Raw genomic sequence first — 6,000 nt, 5'->3', positions numbered from 1 at the left:
ATCTCATTTAAAAAAAAATTCACACACAAGAAAATGTTTTATTTGTGTGTGTGCTTTTCTATATGTGCACCACGATTATACAGTCCAGTGGATGTGTTGTAATGATATGCTTCTTCTGAGTATGTTGTTATTAAATAAATCATTTAAAAAAAAATTCACACACAAGAAAATGTTTTATTTGTGTGTGTGCTTTTCTATATGTGCACCACGATTACACAGTTTCCAGTGGATGCCAAAAGAGGGCATCCTAATCCATGAAAATAGAACTAAGGATTGTTGTGAGGTACATAATGTGGGGCTAGGAATTGAACCTAGTGCTCTGCAAGAGTATCAAGTGCTCTTAACCACTGAACCATCTCTACAGTCCCTCAGCTCTTATGTTGGTTTTACAACATCTAGGATGAGACTGTTATATAAAAGTAATACACAAATGAACCAGAATTCAAGCGGCCATCTCTAGGGGGGGAAAAGAAACGAACAAGATGGCCAGTCTTCCATTACACTTCATCACTGCAGCTTGAACAGTGTGCAGGGGGTGGCAAAACACACCATGGCTGGGCCTTCCCACATCGCTCAACAATCAAGAAAATGCCCCATAGTCATGGCCACAGGCCAATCCAATGGAGGAAATTTCCCAGTTGAGACTCCTTATACCCAGGTGTGTCAAGTTGACAACTAAAGCTATCCAGCACAGGGACATTGCCTTAACTAGACACCCGAGGCTATCAAAGAAAAACTCCAATGCCAGCCGTGAACTCCTTCCTTCTAAGCTGTCCTCCAAGTGTTCCATAAACCATCAAACAATACTGACCCCTGCCCCTGTTATGGTTACCCACCAGAACTTGATGGTAGAATCCTATTACTGAAGATACTACATACATGAGTTGTAGAACAAACAAGGAGGAATCAAGCTGGTAATGACTTCAAGACTTCATCTCTACTGGCTAGTTTTCATAGTGCTAGAAGGTGCCATGGATGAGACATGAAAGAGAAAAAAATCATCAACCTTGCCAAGATGTGAATCCTGTGAGTTACAACAGCTTGCCTAGCAAGATATGCCTACTAGCACAACAGTGGCTCAAATGTTGAATGCTATGAAACTAATCAACCACTTTCTAATTGAATTTAAGGCCTGTTTAGCATTCTTAATGTTTAACCACCTAGAGTCTGCTTTTTCACACTTGATTTGAGACTGACTAAAATAGGAAATCATAACTGTAGCTTAAATCTAGACATGCAGCAAGTATAATAGGAGTTGTTTTGTCTTTCTGTAGTTACAGGTATTTGTCATACTCGATCACATCAAATCCAGGCCCATTACGACTAGTACAGTGATCCACTATAAGTTTCAGAGATAAAATGAAATTGGCTATTTGTAAGCACTCATGAATATCTCTGAATTGTTTTCTCTATAACACAATACAAAGACTTAATCATAGGCCACAATCATGTTGCTGGGATGAGAGGGGAATTTCACAGTAAAAGAAGACTGAGAGCTCAGGTTGTCCTCTGATTTCTCTGTGTTGAGGGAGTAACTCAACAGACAAAGCCTCATGGTAAGTTATCTTTTTGCTGAAAAAGAACTGGATATTTTCACAGACTAGCAGTATTTACATGATCATTTTTTATTTTGCTTTTATTTCCATAATTCAAAATTACATTAGATAGAAACCTTTGATTTTAATATGCATTTTATGTCAAAAACTATGAAGATATATCTAAATATCAATGCTGGAGATTTATGAGGTCTTATCATTAGTGCTATGGGGATACAGGCTTCACATTTCAGGATTTTTTCCCACTTTTAATACATCAGTAGAAAATTATATATTTATAATATGCTTGTAAATAGTGCCTTGAATGCCTTTTGTTAAATTAAGATAATGAAAGCCATGGAAACCAACAACAGAAGCAATAATCAGTTCCACAAATACATTCATCTTTTTGTAACTCACTGAACAGGTAATGCAGCCTCCGGTTCTTGATAGAAAGCTAATGCAAAGCAGGATTTACACAAGAATATAAGAGAGATTTGTTGTTACAATTACAAAATTAAAAATAATCTATTTCAATCAGCTATAATTTATATGTTTATCAGTGAGATAGAAGCCAAAAATAAGGACTCATCATGTGCCTATAGAGTGTCTGTCTATCTACTTTAAAAAATGAATAAGGTGAAAGGTTACTTCGGGCACCTGGGTAGGTCTAATTTTCACTGTTACTGTGATGCCAATTTGTAGCATAAAGTATGGCAGACAATACGTCACGAAATATGACAGTCTTAGGTGTTACAAAATTAGGTATATGAGGGCTGGTCAGGGTAGCACACACGGGTAATGCCAGCACTGGGTAGGGAGGAAGAAGTCAGATCCCTGTAAGAAACAGGGCAGCCTGAGATGGCATACAAAACTACGTAGTAAGTTCCTGGCCAGGTAGGACTACATAGTGAGACACTGTTTCAAAACAAAACAAAACAAAACAAATAGATAATATGCCAAAAATGACAATGTCCTCACTCTCTTGACAAATGCCACCAGAAACAACTATCAAAGCAAGTGTGAAAAATGCTCTGAACTATACCAATTCCACATGACAGTAAAGAAAATGGACAATATCAATAATTCATGTGTAGTACACAAGAGGGATTGACTAAATCTACCATGATTTCCATAAACTAATTCCAGACATTCAAATACAGTTAAAAAAATACTGGAAAACAGCAGTTCATTTCCCTTTTGAAAACCAAACAGACATAATTTCCAGACAAAGAAATGTGCAAATTCACCAAATGTATCAAATAAAATAATATCAGTATTGTTTTTCCTGAATTCACTTGAATTTAAATAATGTACATAAAGCTTCTATACAAGGGACAGTGAAATGGCTCAGTGAGTAAAGGCACTTGAGCACCAAGCCTAATGACCTGAGTTTGCCCCTAGGACCCATATGGTAGAAGAAATCTGATTGCCGGATTTGTCCTTGAACTTGCATGTCTTGGCATATACATGCCCCTCCCCCTCAACTCATGAATTAAACAAACTGCTAAAAAAGACTCCAGGCCAAAAACTTTGTTGTTTAAATTTATTCATATAACACAATTTTATGTAATTAACATGCAGATTCCATTTAGGTCTTCCCTACTGTGATGTCATGTCATTCTGTTGCTTCAAAAAGTATGGTGCTCTGCACATACTATTGATTGCCCAAAGATTCAGCAGCCAAGCCATCCCTTTGATTGTCTCAGGTGCTCAGAATCAACCCCAGAATTAATGCTAAGATATTAATTAATGCTAAGGTATTATTCTTCCTCAATTTGCACATGTTTTCAAAATAGTCTCCTCTCCCCTCCCTTCCCCTCCCCTCCTTCTCTTCTCCTCTCCTTTCTCTCCTTCCTCCCATCCCTTCCCTTCCTCTCCTCTTCTTTCTTCTCTTCTTCTGTCCTCTCCTCTCCTCTCCCTCCTCTCCTGTCCTGTCCTATCCTCTCCTCTCCCCCCTTTCCTCTCCCCCACCCTCCCCTTCCTCCCTCCCACTTGTGAACCAAAGAGTTTAATGGAGTTATGGTATTACTTGCAGGAGTTAGAGTGAGGGCTTACATACAGAAGCAAGGACAACACAAAGGCAGCTGCATGACTGAAAATCCACCCCAGCCTAAGACACAACTTATAAAAGATGAAACTCTGGAGAGCTCCTCTCTCCTTTCAGATCAGAGAGTCCCATCTCCTCACTGTTCCTCACTGCTTATTTGACCTTGAAGAGCTTTATATATTTGATAAGTTTCAGGGAATTCGTGGACTTGTAAGTTTGTTAATTCATAAGTTTTAAGGAGCCTGCCTTTAGAACTTCTTAAGTCTTAACTATTGCCTTCTTTATAGAATGTTTCCATTGGGAGGATATTGGTATACAATACTACTCTTATTTTATATGTATATACCTTGCTAGGGTGTCTTGTAACTCTCTCTGTAGCCTAGACTGACTTTGAGTGCTCAGCAATCGGTGTTAGATTTAGAGGCATGAGAAAAGCAGCATATTCATTTAAATTGTATAAATCTCTGTGAGCAAATACTGCATTTTTAATTTATAAATTATATGAAACTTATGTTAGCAATACATGAGATAAAACAATGTAGATGGAAAAAGATTTTTTCCTCCTTTGTGTTTTACTATGTTTTAGATAATTTTATACAATATATTTTGATCATATTCATGCCCTTCCCCCACTTCCTCCAATTTTTACCCTTGCTACCGAAATACCCTAAGGTCTTTGACCAACCATTAGAATATTAAATATTATTTTAAAAAAACTGACTCTCCCTACCAATAGCTCCTCATTTAGGGATGGTATTGTGTTCTTACGTCTCCTTTTCATGCTGGAATTCCTCTGGCTTGAGTTTGATCAGGTCTTGTTCATGTTGCCTCAATGCTCTGAACTCATATGTGCACCTGCTCTGTTGTTCCAGAAAACACGGTTTTCTTGTATTATCAGTGATCGCTGGTTCTTATCCTCCTGCTGCTCTTATATTTCTGCTGCTTCTTCCATGATGACCCTTGAATCTCTGGAGAACAGGCCCTGATATAGGTGTCCATTCAGGGCTTAGCATTCCTTTGTCTCTTACTCTCTGCACCTTGACTTAGTGGATTCCTGTCTTAACACCATTACTGCCAAAAGAATCTTCTATGATGTGCGTTAAAGATGCACTAATCTCTGGGTCCAGTAATAAATCACTTGGAATCTGTCTAATATTTTGTCCACTTATCAGAATAATAATAGGTTCTTCCTTAGGGTCTTTAATGTGTCTAGTTTATAGGCTCTTGGCCCATAGAATTATATCAAGCATGAATTTCATCTTGTGGGGCAGGCCTTAACTTTGATCAGAAAATGGTTGGCTAAACCCAAAACAGCTGTGCCATTATTGTGCCAGTGGGCATGTCTTACTAGGCCCATCAATAGTAGAGGTCACAGTGTTTATAGCTGGGTAAGACTGATGAAACAACACCTTTTAGCACTGTGAAACCTAGGTCAGTACAAGCATAGTTATTTTCATGTTGAATGACTCGAGTATGTAGTGTCTTTAGAAAAATGGTCTTAGCATCAAGTTCTGGAGGCTAATCAATAGTATTGGCAATAGCTTTTATTTTGGGGGTCCATGAATCCTCACTGGTCAACAACTTTAGAAGAGCTAAACCATTCCTGGCACAGGGCATTTTTATTTGTTACTGTATAACTTTTGTTATATATGTGTATACTTAAGAAGTTTCTACACTTTATTCATTAATATTTCACTAAAAGTTAATTTTAAAAACCAGTATGGCTAAGATGTTTGCCCTTAAAACTACTAGAACCTACTATTTCTCTCAAATGCAATTTTGCAATAGAAGTTTGAATACAGAAAACTTAACATAAAACTCTCATAGCAGATTTCATAGAAAGAATTAGAGAGTTTTCCCTCTGTTTCTATCATTTAAAAAAAATTAATCAGAATTTATTGTAGATCTTCTTTGAAGTTCTGATAAAATTCTGCTGTGCATTCATCTGGACCTGGCCTTTTTTAAGTCAGGAAATTTTTGTATTAGTGTTTCTACCTTCTAATTTGTTATGGTTCTGTTTATCACTTATTGGTTTAACTTTAGTGGTTCTGTTGGTTTTTTCTTAATATTTCCATTTTTATAGATTTTGTAATTTAATAGAGAATTTATAGCAATGATAACAGCATGCACAAGTTCCATGCAACTGCAAGCCAGACAAAATTCTAGCATAGAAATAGGGAAGTGAATACAAGCCCAAATCTTGCCTGAAGAGCTATTGGCAACCAATCACTGCTGGGGGAGAGCGGAGACTTAATTTTCTTTAAGCACATGATGCTGGTTTGGTTATCTATCCAGCTCCAGTGGATGGACACATATTGAAGGACATTTGAGGACACAAACTTTATTTGATAGACCTCAAATATAATATATATGACAGAGTACATGAAATCCAACTGCGGGGTTTAAGTCATGTGC

The 6,000-nt window shown here is 37.3% G+C and overlaps 1 pseudogene; it reads right to left on the bottom strand.

The window, feature by feature from the left end:
• LOC103727131 overlaps positions 1-6,000 on the bottom strand; it is a 118,678-nt pseudogene that overhangs the window by 73,172 nt on the left and 39,506 nt on the right.

The sequence above is a fragment of the Nannospalax galili genome, unplaced genomic scaffold, assembly GCF_000622305.1.
Source record: "Nannospalax galili isolate Female #2095 unplaced genomic scaffold, S.galili_v1.0 scaffold709, whole genome shotgun sequence".
NCBI classification, from domain to species: Eukaryota; Metazoa; Chordata; class Mammalia; order Rodentia; family Spalacidae; genus Nannospalax; species Nannospalax galili.
Note: the sequence above shows the minus strand (reverse complement) of the source record. Positions and strands in the feature narration are given on the sequence as shown.